The sequence below is a fragment of the Eulemur rufifrons genome, chromosome 9 (genome assembly GCF_041146395.1).
Source record: "Eulemur rufifrons isolate Redbay chromosome 9, OSU_ERuf_1, whole genome shotgun sequence".
Taxonomy (NCBI): domain Eukaryota; kingdom Metazoa; phylum Chordata; class Mammalia; order Primates; family Lemuridae; genus Eulemur; species Eulemur rufifrons.
Window position 1 is genome coordinate 9,110,341 of NC_090991.1, and position 15,323 is coordinate 9,125,663.

The 15,323-nt window shown below is 39.4% G+C and overlaps 1 protein-coding gene across 1 annotated transcript in view; it reads right to left on the reverse strand.

Moving 5' to 3' along the window:
- The window catches only part of NAA38 (N-alpha-acetyltransferase 38, NatC auxiliary subunit), a 30,394-nt gene that overhangs the window by 13,709 nt on the left and 1,362 nt on the right, over positions 1–15,323 (reverse strand). Inside the window, exon 2 of the mRNA XM_069482036.1 lies at positions 14,544–14,639. The gene's annotated coding sequence lies outside the window, so the exon portion shown is untranslated. The remainder of the gene's footprint in view (positions 1–14,543; positions 14,640–15,323) is intronic.

Here is a 15,323-nt window from a genome sequence, read left to right on the forward strand (position 1 = left end):
GATTTGTTAGAAAAGCCAGGCTATAGTTGGATGAGATATACATGGGATATTCTTAGAAGAAATCTAACTGTAGAAGGAGTGTGTTCTGGCTTTGTAACCATTCACAGAATACTTACTTTCCTTTAGATTCCATTTCTTCAACCATAAAATAGGGATAATAGAAAGTAAGATGACAGTAAGAATGACAGGCATAACCCAGGACATGGTCACCCTAAATAGATGATACTTTATAATGTTGTTGAGAAGAGTAAATGAGATAAGGTATGGGAAAATGCTCAGCACTGTAAAAGTACCTTGGAAAAGGCACTCAAAACTTTTAGTTTTCTTTCCTATTTCTTGTGCTAGCCACTTTTTTATTTAGTAGTGAATGCTTATATCAAGACTTTGAGATTTGGCATTATTCAGCATCCAGGTAACTTCTGGCATGATTAGAAAATTAGTAGACCTATACCTGTGACTAACATTCAGTTTCCAACCTAACAATAGTGTTTGTGCCTCCATTAGGAGAAATATTTGAGTTAAGTAAAATGTGGTTTGTTTCATATCACGCCAGAGTTGAGCTTATTCATACAAAGTGATGGAAAGCAAGGAAAGGGGGCCAACTATTGGGAGCAAGAGTAACTGAAGTCAGTCCTTTGCTCCTTTAGATTAATGTGCTATTCATAAGTCAGGTTTTGAATCCTCCAATCTTCCAGTAATCTTAAATGAGTCTCTCCAAAGTGAGAAATAGCTGATAGTAAACTTGATTGTTTAGAATAACACCTACCAATTATCAAGTGTTTTATTATAACCAGTACTTTATGTAATTTAGCTCACTTAACCCTCACTACAACTCTTTGAGGTAGGCATTAATATCCCCATTTTACAGACGGAGCTGAGACTAGAGAGATAAGTAGCTTGCTCAGGGTCAAAGTTAGTATGTGGCAGAGGTTGGATTCCAGGTGCTACCTCTCTGACACCAAAGCTCAAACTCTTCCTCTAATGGAGGGAGTGGATAACTTTGTTATTGGCTCTGGACTATGTTTTAGGAGTTAATACAGTTTGAGAATATAGAATCTTATAAAATGCATTGGTTTTAATTTATTAATTATATCTTGTTTAGTCTGAAATCAAAATGATTCTCCAATACAGCGAGCTAGATAGTGAAAGGGCTCAAGAGTAACTGGAGGGGCAGGAGGAAGCCAGCTTGGGTTAGCATTTACCATGACAAATCTATAACTTGAAAGATAGTTTATCCTAAGGTTTCAGGGCAATTCAGTTGGCACAACTGGGGCTTGACAACAGATAAAAACCAAGGCATTTCTAGCTGGCCAGCCAACAAAAAACTATTAAGAAATTGTTAAAAAGCAGTGTCAAAAGGGGAAAAAATGTTTGGTTTTTGCCATTTTGTATAGGACTGTTCAGCTTACATCATAGTGGTCAATCAAAGCCAATATAAAAAACTTGCAGAAGGCAAAGACAACAATTTTGAGCTAAATCTTCTTCCTTCTTATTAAGGTATCCCTTTATACAGTGAGGGTAAGGGAGAGGATTTAGCTAAAAGGCAGCAATAGAAGGATGAGCAGACTAAACTAAATCCTTTGGGTTCTTCATTAGGTATTGGAGGTACAGAGAACTATTGCATAGCTCAGAAATTGAGTTATTTGTAAAAGGATGCCACACCATCATAACAAGCTAAGCACATCTAAAAACAAACTCATTATGCCCTCTAAAAGCCAGCTTCTGTCCCAATTCCTATGATTTTAATGATGGCACCCCAACTTTTGAGTCATCACATCATCCAACTTTCTCCTTTTCTTCAGGTTCACCACAGTCCATGAATTTGGGTATAAATGCTTGTTCCACCTCTCAATGGCTCAATAGACTTTAGGCAAGCTATTTAACCTCCCTTTACCTCTGTTTTTACATCTGTAAAAGGAACATTATGATAGTTTCCACTTTGTAAGTTATTGGAAGTAATAAGTGAGTTAGTACATACTCAGTAATTAAGATAGTATCTGAACACAGACTAAAACTCAATAAAACTTAGCAATCATCATCTTATTGTACATTTTTTGCACATATAATTATTTATTTTTGTATTGATTTTCTCTATTGGTCTTTTAGTTATTGATTTCTATGACTTTTTTTTTTTTTTTTTTTTGAAGAGACAAGGTCTCACTGTCACTCAGGCTGGAGTGCAGTGGCATAATCATAGCTTACTGCAGCCTCGAACTCCTGGGCTCAAGCGATTCTCCTGCCTCACCCTCCTGAGTAGCTGGGACTATAGGAGTGTACCACCACTCCTGGCTAATTTTTCTTATTTTTTTAGAGACAAGGTCTCACTATGTTGCCCAGGCTAATCTTGAACTCCTGGCCTTAAACGATTCTCCCACCTTGGTCTCCCAAAGTGTTGGAATTACAGGCATGAGCCACTGCACCCAGCCTCTATGATACCTTTATTTCATCAAGAATGCAAACACTAGGTTGCTATCTTCCTTTCTACCCTCCTTAATCCTGTTATTATACAATGTTGAAGTCATCCTGGAGCCAGCACCTGGCCCCAGCAGCTTGCTGATCATAGCAGAGATAGGAAGTAGATCTCTGGTGGGCCACTTCTGCAATGTTCTTTTCACTCTGGAAGCCCAGGATACAGTGCTTCTCTGCCCCTTCCAACAATTTTGTAAGTCCTAGTTTCATGGATAAAATCTCTTTCTGCTTAAAAGAGCTAGAGTAGTTTCTGTTATCTCTAAGCTCTGTTACAGCAAACAGTATTTACTGTGTAAATGGTACAAATATTTTCTTGGTTAGTCTTTTAACTTTATGATGTTTTCTTACATAGTAAAATTTAGTTTTATCGAGTTAAATCTATCAGTATTTTCCTTCATGGTTGACACTCATTGTATGCTATGACCTTTTTTACCCCCAAGACCAGGAAAATGTTCACATTCACTCACATGGTGTTCTAGTTGTTTTAAATTATTTTCTTGTCAGAATTAAGATTTTTTGTTTTTAATGTTACTGTTTAATCCACCTTAAGCCATTTTAGTAAATGGTAAGGATGCACTTTTTATATTTTCCCAGTTTTTCATTTATCAATAATCCTTACCCCACTGATTTAAAATATCACCTTTGCCATAAATTAAACACTCAAAGCAGTCAACAGATGTTTACAGAGTGCCTTGTGCCTGGCCATGTGCTAGATCGATAATAACAGTGAAGAAGGTGGACAGGGCTCCTCCTCCCTCGAGTCTGATGAGAGAGATAAAGGATTATATGGTAGCACGTAGGAGAGGTGGCTGTCATTATAAGCTTGGAGAGTCAGGGAAGTTTTGTGCATGCTTGCTTACTGTTTACTGTGTGTCAAACACAGTGCTAAGAACTTTAAATGTATAATTCTGTTGATGTCACAATATCAGGGCTTCCCAGAAAGACACATATATCACCATGTTAGCAGAAAAAACTGAAACTCAAAGCTGAAGTGGAGGCAGGATATGAATCCAGGACCCGTCTCTCCTGAGCCCAAGTTCTTAAGTACCATGGCTGACCACTAATCCAACACAGCCTTAAAGGGGGACTAAAGAGAAGTCAGAGAGGCAGGGGAAAAACCAGGAAAGTGAGATTACAGAGGTCAAACAAAGACTATTTCAAGAAGTCGGTTGTCAAGTTAAGAACTAGGAAATATCCTCTGAATTTTGCAATCAGTAGACTCTTGGTAATTTGGTGAAAGCAGCTGCAGTGGGGGCAGAGGGCTGGAAATGAGTAGGCAAGTAGACACTGAGCGTAGGTAATTCTTTCAAGAGGCCTGGCTGTGAATGGACATAGAGAGGTAGGGTGGCAGCTAAAGGGGTCCAAAGTATTTGTTTTGAAGATAAGGAGATTTGAGCACATTTAAACATGGTTGTGAAAGAGCAAGTAGAATGGGATATAAAGGATTGAGTTAGAGGATCACTGGTAACCATTAGTCCTGGAGAAGGTGGCAGGGGTGAGAGCAAGAGCCCAAGTGTAGGGATTAGCTTCAGACAGGAAGGAGGGAAGGAGGAAAGGACAAACAAGGATATAGTTAAATATGTAATTTAGTGTTAGTATTTCAAAGGTGTTCTCATCTGATGATCTATCTCCTGGAAGTAGATTAAGATCTTCTCTTCTCTCTCTTTTTTTTTTTTCTTTTTGAGATTGGGTTTCACTCTGTTCCCCAGGCTGGAGTGCAGTGGTGCAATCACATCTCACAGTAACCTCAAACTCCTGGGCTCAAGTGATCCTCCCACCTTGGCCTCCCAGTGCTGGGATTAAGGATTTTCTACTCTAGTGTAAGGAGGAGGTTTTGAGGAATTTGAGGATGGTTTGAAAAAGTCACTGTGGAGAACTGAAAGGAAGTTGACTAGGAGAAACTATTTCTAAGCAGCAACTCTGTTCTGAATGGTCATGGTGTTTTCTTCAGTAGCCCTTTGCATCCTGAGTGTAAACAGACAGCCAAAGTGATCAAAGGCTGGGGATTTGCAGGAAGGAAGGCACTAAGACAGTGGCAGGAGAGTAGTTGACATGATGGACCATGGAATTTAAGCTGGATAGGAAAAGAGGTGAAGACAGGGTGGAACTGATAAGGAGAAAATTAGGAGTTAAGGGATTAGAGTAAATCATGGGTCCTAGAATAGTGGAGTAAAAGTAATTATAAAGCTAGTAGGATAGAAAGTTGTGGCCAAAGTGTGTGGGGGGTTGGATTTATTATTATTAACATTTCAGAAGAGGTAAGTCCAGAGATGGAGGGCAGAAGTGGGATGGAGAGAGAGGTCTGGATGACAAATGGATCATTCATGTGGATCCGAAGGTCACTCAAGATGATGGCAGGACTAAACCAGGTGTCAGTCTTGAATGAGGGGAATGTCAGGAGATAAGCAGATGATAGTGAGGAAGAGAAGTTAAGGAGTGTGCAATAAGACTGCAGCAGCCCTAAAGAAATAGGGGCTTTTTACACAAGATGGGGGAATCTGGAAACAACCTGGAATTAGATTCTCTCAGGTATGTGATCTGTTGCCAGGCTTGTTTTCTTTCTTTTTTTTCTTAAGGATCTCAGGAGCCAGGCTTATTTTCTATACTAAACTATCTATTTGGGATACTGAACTTCAGGACCGAAAGTTTCATATCCACTGTCTCCTATTCTCCATCTCTTTCCACATATAAATAGTTTTTAAACTTAGTCTTATTTTTCATTATAGAACACATGCCCTTAACAGAAAATTCCAGGTAGAGAAGTATAAAAATGAAGAAAACAAAAATCACTCTTTATACTATCACTCAGCAGAAACCAGTATTAACATTTTAATCACTTCCTTCTAGCATTTTCCCTACGTGGCTTAGATTAGGCTACACATATATAGTGATTTTATATTGTTTATTCACTTAACATTAGATCATAAACATTTGCTCATGCCATTAAGAACTTTTGCTGGCCAGGCGTGGTGGCTCATGCCTGTAAATCCCAGCACTTTGGGAAGCTGAGGTAGGAGGATTACTTGAGGCTGGGAGTTCAAGACCAGTCTATGTAACAAAGTGAGAACCCATCTCTACAAAAAATTTAAAAAATAGCCAGCATGGTGGTACACACCTGTAGTCCCAGCTACTTGGGAGGCTGAGGTGGGAAGATTACTTGAGCCTAGGAGTTCAAGCTATGATCACACCACTGCACTCTAACCTGGGCAACAAAGTGAGACCCTGTCTCAAAGAAAAAAGAACATTTTGTCAATGTGGCAAAGGTTAACAATCAGTAAACCTACGTAAAAAGTATATGGGTATCCACTGTACTCTTTCAACTTTTTTGTATGTTTGAAATTTTTCAAAATTAAGAAGTTACAGGTGAAAAGGGAACTAATCTCAAAGGAAAAGCAAGAAAATAATAAACACAAAATTCAAGATACTGGTTGGGGGGGAAAAGGAGGATGTAAAGGGATATGAAGGACTACATGAAGTTTTAAAGATATTACTAATACTGTATTTAATAAACCAGATGATACATGTGTTCATTTTAATATTATTCTTTGTGGTTGATGTATGTTATAATATATATTCTTTTGAATCTATGAAACAGTTTTCAATAATAGATAAAAACTTTTAAATTAAAAACCTTCCTAAATAACATTTTAATGGTTTCTCACATTCTTTAATTGCTATCTAATTTCCTTACCAAAACTAGCTTTAAAGGTGACCAACTGCCAAATACAATACTTTTCTTAGTGTTTTTTAAAAAAAATTGAAATATAATGCATACACCGTAACAATCACCTTTTTTTTTTTTTTTTTTTTTTTTTTTTTTTTTTTTGAGACAGAGTCTCACTCTGTTGCCCAGGCTAGAGTGAGTGCCGTGGCGTCAGCCTAGCTCACAGCAACCTCAAACTCCTGAGCTCAAGCGATCCTCCTGTCTCAGCCTCCCGAGTAGCTGGGACTACAGGCATGCGCCACCATGCCCGGCTAATTTTTTCTATATATATTTTTAGCTGTCCATATAATTTCTTTCTATTTTTAGTAGAGGTGGGGTCTCGCTCTTGCTCAGGCTGGTCTCGAACTCCTGAGCTCAAACGATCCGCCCACCTCGGCCTCCCAGAGTGCTAGGATTACAGGTGTGAGCCACCGCGCCCGGCCACCATTTTATTTTTTATTTATTTATTTTTATTTTTTAATTAAAAACTTTTCTTTTCTTTTTTTTTCTTCTATTTTTACTCAAGAATTGCTTAAGAACATTCACCACTTTAAAGTGTAAAATCCAGGGATTTTTAATATATTCATAAGGCCGTGCAACTATCACCATTATCCACAATTCCAGAACATTTTAATCACCCCAGAAGAAACTCCATATCCATTAGCAGTCCCTTCCCATTCTTCCCTCCCCACAACCCAGGCAACCACTAATCTACTTTCTATGTCTATGAATTTGCATCCACTGATTATACTTTGCTTACATGTTTTTCTCCTCAAAGAACTAGAGATTGATAAGGAATGACTTCTCCAGAGAAATCATACTATATTTTATCCCATTTGGCTCCATTTGCTAATGTGATCAATGAGGCTACTTAAATTTGTTTACACAAATAATAAATAAATACCTTCTCATTGTAAAACTTCAAAATTATCAATGAAGCTAACAATCCCCTTTGACTATTCTTTCCCCAGAGTAACCACTGTTACCAGTTTGGTATGTATACTTCCAGAATTTTTAAAGGCATTTATACACATATAAATCTATCTGTAGAAATAGATAGTATTGCTTTTAGTTTCTTTAAACATAAACTAAATGAAATCATAATGTATATATTGTTTTGTAGCTTGCTTTTTTCCATGCAACCATATATTAGAGAATCTTATGACGTCTATACCTATGGATGTAACTCATTTTTCTTAATTGTGTAGTTTATTTATCTATTCCTTACTGTTGGAGATTTAGGGTGTTTCCACAATTTTTTGCTATGACAAACAATGTTGTAATGTACATCTTTGTACATGTTACCTTATGCATAAGTGTGATGACTGTTTCTCTAGAATAGATGGTGAAAAGTAGAACGCTGTGTCAAAAAACATGTAAGTTTTGAAATGTAATAGATACAATTGGCCTTTGCCAGTTCTATGGTATATAGTTAATAATAGTTGGCCGGGCGCGGTGGCTCACGCCTGTAATCCTAGAACTCTGGGAGGCCAAGGTGGGCGGATCGTTTGAGCTCAGGAGTTCGAGACCAGCCTGAGCAAGAGCGAGACCCCATCTCTACTAAAAATAGAAAGAAATTATATGGACAGCTAAAAATATATATAGAAAAAATTAGCCGGGCATGGTGGTGCATGCCTGTAGTCCCAGCTACTCGGGAGGCTGAGACAGGAGGATCGCTTGAGCTCAGGAGTTTGAGGTTGCTGTGAGCTAGGCTGACGCCACGGCACTCACTCTAGCCTGGGCAACAGAGTGAGACTCTGTCTCAAAAAAACAAAAAACAAAAACAATAATAGTTATATATGTGACCATCAATTTCACATATTAGTGCCTTTAAAATCCACTTTGAAGTCATGTTGTATATAGCAGAAAGAACACTAGACTGGATATTGAAAGATATAGGTTCAATATAGGTTCAAGTCCTGGTTCTGTTCCTAACTACTAACTTGATCTTAGGCAAACCTTTCAATATCTAGGCGCCAGTTTCTGGACCTATAAAACTAAAGTGATGCTTCCTAAAATATGGTATCTATGCCATCAGTAATATGCAAGATGCTTTTATTTTTATTGATTTTTATTTTAATAATTTTTTGCATTTTAAAATAAATTAGGAAAAACATAATTACCATATCAAGTCAAGGATTTATGGATATCATTTCTAGTAATATAATTTTTTTTTTTTTTTTGAGACAGAGTCTCACTCTGTTACCCGGGCTAGAGTGCCATGGCGTCAGCCTAGCTCACAGCAACCTCAAACTCCTGGGCTCAAGGAATCCTCCTGCCTCAGCCTCCTGAGTAGCTGGGACTACAGGCATGCGCCACCATGCCCGGCTAATTTTTTAGCTCTCCATATAATTTCTTTCTATTTTTAGTAGAGACAGGGTCTCGCTCTTGCTGAGGCTGGTCTCAAACTCCTGAGCTCAATCAATCAACCCGCCTCGGCCTCCCAGAGTGCTAGGATTACAGGTGTGAGCCACCGCGCCCGGCCAGTATTTCTAGTAATATAAAATTTTAAAGGATATTCAAGCTAAAGAAAAGCGAATTGATTTAAAAAATAGTATGCATATAATGGCACAGATAAGACAGTATGTAGACGTGACAAATCATGAATATGATATATGAAGGACTTAAGTTTCTTCCTTTTTTTTTTTTTTTTTTTTTTGAGACAGAGTCTCACTTTGTTGCCCAGGCTAGAGTGAGTGCCGTGGCATCAGCTTAGCTCACAGCAACCTCAGACTCCTCGGCTTAAGCGATCCTACTGCCTCAGCCTCCCTAGTAGCTGGGACTACAGGCATGCGCCACTATGCCCGGCTAATTTTTCTATATATATTTTTAGTTGTCCGTATAATTTCTTTCTATTTTTAGTAGAGACGGGGTCTCGCTCTTGCTCAGGCTGGTCTCGAACTCCTGACCTTGAGCGATCCACCCGCCTCGGCCTCCCAGAGTGCTAGGATTACAGGCGTGAGCCACCGCGCCCGGCCTTAAGTTTCTTCCTTGACATCAAGAAGAGGTTAGATTAAAGCAGTAGATCCTAGACTTTTAGATTTTGATGACCAATGTAAAAAAAGCTAATGATCAACATGGGGTTGTTGCCTTTTCATTGTGCTAAGTAAGGACATTAAGAGCAACAAAGGTGAGTGTGGTGGCTCATGCCAACAATCCCAGTTACTTGGGAGGCTGAGAAGGGAGCATCACTTGAGCCCAGGAGTTTGAGACTAGCCTGGGCAACAGATTGAGACCTTGTCTCAAAAAAATTAAAAAAGTATATATTAAAAAAACAACAAAACCCAAACCTATATACTCATTACTATTTTTTCATAAAAAAGATATTAAAAATGTTTAAAATTATAAAAGAAGTACAAGTTGAAAAAGTTTCAGATTGTACAATAAGCATAAAAAGTCATTTCCTTGTTTCTCTCTTCTATACAGATCTATCTCATTTTTAGAAAGGACATTTTTAACATTATAAATGCATGTGTATGTATATGTATATATATTTTGAACAATCATGTGATATTACATATAATTTATAACAACATATAAAATATAAGCATATATACATATATTACACATAAATATAGTATACTATGTATTTATTGTACATGAAAAAAATATATAAGAAATATACACCATCAGAATAAAGGACAGACTTTCCCAGGAAAGGACAAGTGGCAGCCTTACTTACCTACTTGGGAATCACTGATTTACATGATCTCCCATTTCTAAAACACTACGATTAGGTCTAGAATATGCTTAGCATTTACATGCCTTTCATTATTATCATTAACCTACATATGTCAAAAGACAATTAGGAATTTCTTTACCATCTCCTTGGGTAGAGAAAGCACAGATTGGTTTTTCAGTCCTTGGATCTGCTTGTTGTGTAAGTACATGTCTATGTTCTATCACTCATTCTTACTGGTTCCCTATACCACAGTTTTAACCTGGGATCACAGACTTCAGGGTATTCGTAACACCATGGAAACATGTGATATTTTGGGTATACACTTTTTATTTCTGGGGAAAGGGTTTATAACTGTCGATCCAAAAAGGATAAAAACTATTGCTTTAGTTAAGTTTCTTGCTTCTGTTTTAATAAATAATCTTATTATTGGCTTGAGAGTTCCTTAAAATGTTTTTTCTAGTTCTTTTTTCTTTTGGGGGATGTCCATCTAATTTCTGGTTTGCATATGACAGTTGAATGTTTGAGCTCCTTGTTCTCACCTTGACAGTCTTCTCATTAAAAAAAAATAGTCTCCTCTTCCAATTAGTCATAAGGGATTTTAATTTTTTATTTTATTTTTATTTTCTGAAGTACAGAAATACAGAAAAAGGTAGAGAGTGATGCCCACATTGCAAGTGACAGGGGCTGAGTGCAGTGGCTCATCTCTGTAATCTTAGCACTCTGGGAGGCCGAGGCAGGGGGATCACTTGAACTCAGGAGTTCAAGACCAGCCTGAGCAAGAGCGAGACCCTCATCTCTACTAAAAATAGGAAAAAAAAAAAATTAACTGGGCATGGTGGTGCATGCCTGTAGTCCCAGCTACTCAAGAGGCTGAGGCAGGAGGATTGCCTGAGCCCAGGAGTTTGAGGTTGCTGTGAGCTAGACTGACGCCATGGCACTCTAGCCTGGGCAACAGAGCAAGACTCTGTCCAGCAAGACACACAGGCACAGATAAAAGGCCTAAGGACAGACAGAATAGACAGGCAAAAGAAATACAGAGAAACCTGGAAATAGGAAGAGAGACACAAGAACTGAGCAGAGAAGGAAGATGGCAGAAAGACAGACAGGGTGACAGGGAGAGAAAGGAGAATGACTGACAGAGAAACAGACAATATCACCAAAAGGGACACAGACAGGCAAACAGAGAGGGGAGGAGAGAGAAATGGAAGGCAGACAGATAAAGGAACAAAAAATAAGGTAAGAAGGAAAACAAAGTGGTAACAGTGTTTTATATAACATAGTGCTTTATAATTTACAAAGTGCTATCACACACACTATTGCAGGCAGACAGGGAGAATCCAGCAGACAGATGGGGTGATGGAGGGATACAGGCCAATCAGACAGAAGAGAGAGGAGGTGGCCAATCAGAAAGAGAGACTAGAACGGAGACCAAGACAGACAGATAAGAAGAAAGATAGAACCAAGAAAAGAGAAGTGAGAGAAGGAAAGAGGGAAAGGAGAGACACAAAGATATAGAGGCTGAAATAGTTAAATTCAGGAATACAGGCAGTAAAAAAGCAGAAATGAAAGAACAGTGTATTGAGTATAGAAGTCTTACTATCATCTTTCTCAGAGAGAGACCTGGTTATAGGCTGTGTTTTTGTCTCCCTCAAAGAATTATAAAATGTCTCTAAGGTGGCATGTGTGAGGAGCCAGAAAGAAGGATGAAAAAGGAGAAAAGTTTTAATCATGAGAAAAGTTTTTTATACTAGGAGGAAGATAAACTTCTTGGACAGGCCTAGGTCAACAACCTCAAAGGATTTAGACTGATATGCCTTTAAAGAATTCATATAGACTAAGTGGCAAAACTAGAGTGATTATCCTATGTGCGCTCAGCTTACAAACTATCTATACTTATTAATTATACCTATATTCGTATGGTATTTTTCAGTACTACCAGTGCTTTCATGTCTTTTCTCAGTTAATACCTATTTCAGTGATGAAGAGACCAACCAAGGTGGGCTGTCATCAACACAACTTCCTATGCAGAGTAGAATAGATTTGGAGAGAGCAAGTCCTTCCCAAGCACTCCTCAGGTACTGATAGTAAAAAGCACGCAACCAGAACTAGTCAATGGAAAAGGCAAGCAACATAAAGTAGAATCAAAAAGACTACAGACAATACCTGGCAAGCTGAGCAAAGTTAGGAAGTTGTACTGACAGACTGACAGAAGGCACATCCAGCAAAGCTGGGAAAGAAGTTGGCCTGGCGCAGTGGCTTATGCCTATAATCCTAGCACTCTGGGAGGCTGAGGCAGGAGGATCGCTTGAGGTCAGGAGTTTGAGACCAGCCTGAGCAAGAGTGAGACCCCGTCTCTAAAAAAAATAGAAAAATTAGCGAAGTGTCATGGTGCGTGCCTACAGTCCCAGCTACTTGGGAGGCTGAGGCAGGAGGATGACTTAAGCCCAGGAGTTGGAGGTTGCAGTGAGCTAGGATGACACCAGGGCATCTACCCAGGGTGACAGAGTGAAACACTGTCTCAAGAAAAAAAATAAATAAATAAAGAAGTAATGGAGGAGTACAGCAAAAAGCAAAGTAGACTTGTGTATGTAGAGTCTTCTCTGGAACAGTATCCAAGAAATGTGAAATATGGATGTCTCTGGAGAGAGGAACTTGAGGACTGGGTGAGGGGGGTAGGTGGGAGGCTTACTTTTTACAGTATACTTTTTGTACTTTAAAAATTTTATACCATGTGTATGTACTACCTATTCAAAAGTTAACTGAGAAAAAAACCAAAACAAAACAAGAAGAGATGTGGACAGCAAGAGCCTGCCAAGCAGACTGCAAAAAGGCAGGAAGACAGTGAGAGACTGGGAGAACAGCAAAAAGACTGAGGCAGACAGACTGAGGAACCAGAAAGACAGAAAGAAAAAGAGACCAATGAAATGGAGGCAAGCATGACAGAAGGCAGGATGGGGATATGGAAAGAAGGCGGATAAGCCTCTGAGGCAAGGGAGTTACTGAGACGTTTAGGGGAGAGAAACTATCCCCATTGATGGGATGTTGGCAGAGAGAAAGCCAAGAGAGAAAAGCTGAGAAGTAGAAAAACTAAAAAGAGACAAGCATTAAACAGTGGGATAGCAGCAAGCAAGTGGGGTAGACTGGCAAGAAGACAGACCAAAGGGAGGCAAGGAAAAATGATGAACTTAACAGGCATAAATAAGAGGAGGAACAAGTAGAGGGGCAAGATAAGAGGCAAACCAAGACAGGGAGCCATGGCAGGGCCTGGAAAGTAGGCAAACCAAGAGATGCAGGCTAAAAAAGTGATAGAGACAGGCAGGCGGGGAGACAGATGGCTAGAGAGAGAGTGGTGGGCAAACAGCCAGAGAAGCAGACAGACAACCAGAGAGAGAAAGAGGCTGCTAGCCAGTCAGGGAGGAGCAGACAGGCAGGCAGGCAGACACCATAATAGGAGCAAGCAGGTAGAGAGGAAGGCGGAAACAAGGATAGAAGAAAAATCAAGGGGTTGGTAGGGAGAAAAAAAGAACAGGCGAGTGATGCAGACAGGCAGAAGGGGAGATGGACAAGGAGAGAGAGAATAAGGCAAATTAAGAAATCCACATGCAAAGCACACTCAAGAGAGAGAATGATGAATGTTTGTACAGGGAGGCACACGGCCACCTTTAGCCACCCACACCTGCAGATCATGGCACATGTGGCAGGCAGAGGCGCTCAGCACAGGGAGAGGGCACAGGGGCAGAGAGGCTGCGGTGCACATGATGTGCAGTGTGGCCCACATACACGTGGAGACACTCTTCCCAGACACAGTATGATCCACAGACATACACAGAAGGGGCCAGAAAGAGGGGGAGTAAGGCACACATGAGGAAGAGCCACACGCGGAGACCGGAAGACAGAAGTAAACAGAGAGAAGACAGCGATGGAAAGTCACTTAGAGGTGACAGAGCCTGAGAGTCAAAAGGATGAGAAAGACAGACTCAGTGAAAAACAAAGACATGAATACAGAGAAGCTCATAGAGAGAAAGAGGGGGAGACTTGGACAAACTAGTACAGAGAGACTGAGAAAGAAGACAAGAGAGCAAAATCAAATGGACGAAGAGGAGTTAGACTTAGTATAGGAATTATACAGGTGCAGAGGCAAGAGAATTCCAAAGGCCAGGTTAAAAAAAGAAAGAAAATCTATGTTCAATAAAGTGCATTAGTGTGTGAGGTAGAACATTAATAAAGAATATTTTAGCTTCGTAAACAAAAATGTGCACAGTATTCCCAGTTACTAGTACTTGCTGGTTGCTGCTTACTGCGCAACCCCCCCCCCCCCCCAGGGTGCTCCTGAGCACTGCAGAAGCTGGGTGGCTGGCAGTTACATTCTAGAGAAATAACCCAGGGGAGAAATGATTCCACAGGCATGGGACCAGAAGCAAGGGAAGGGGCATAATGAGATTAAAAGGGGAGGAAACTAGAATAAGGAAAGAGTGACAAGAATGAAAAAGGATAGAACTGAGCTACTTGCCCTCCTTCCTATGCTCCATTAGCAAGTTTTATTTTATGCCTAGACTTCTCAGATCAAATCATTGTATGAGAAAGCTACTTTTGGACTCCTTTCCAACTGTCCATCTGATTCCTGTAAGATAAACACTGGGAAATTATGGGTCAGAAAGTTAGATGAAAACACCTGAGTATAATCCCTACCTCTTGCTTTTTCTTAGTCCCAGTTCCTTTTCTTTCACGGTATCTCAGTTGCTTCTACTTTATCAGTGTTGGAGATCATGGAGGAAGGGAAACATACTGAAAGGGAAGAAAAGAGAAAATAATTTCACAATCTTCAGACTTGACTCTTTCCCCTTTATTCTAAAAATGTGTTGTATTTACCCCCAAATTAATTTCTCAAGTCAGATGAATTTTACATTCAAGCAACTGGGGGAGGGGAGAGCGAGGGAAAGGGGAAAAGAGTGAAGATAAAATTTACAACAATTATAAATCACTGAAAAGGCTGGGCAAAGGGGAGAATCAAACATGGACTCCTTTGAAAAAAAACTCAATCATCGTATCTATTCATATCTCTCCCCCAAAAGTCACTAGGCTTTCTATCACTTTTTTTAAAGAAAGAAGAAAAAAATCCAGTCCCGCTTCTCATTTAAAAGATATGTACACAATTAAATGCGTTTTGAATTCAATGAGGTATGTAGAAACAGAGTTATATATAAACATATATTTCATCTTTTTCCTTTTCAATGCCTGAAGGGGAAAAAAACCTTCACATCAAACCACTCCCTTCTGAAGTATTCAAAAAAAAAAAAAAAGCTTTTCTTTAGAGAAGGGAGGTGGGGAGGAAGAGACTAGTAAAGAAAAGAAAAAAAATTAAATCTAGTTGGACTAGTATCTAACTAGTTAACCTTTAACAATTTATGCTGATGTCAGACTGAGCATGAGTACTGATTAATGCCCCCCCCAAATATTTTTTATAAGGGG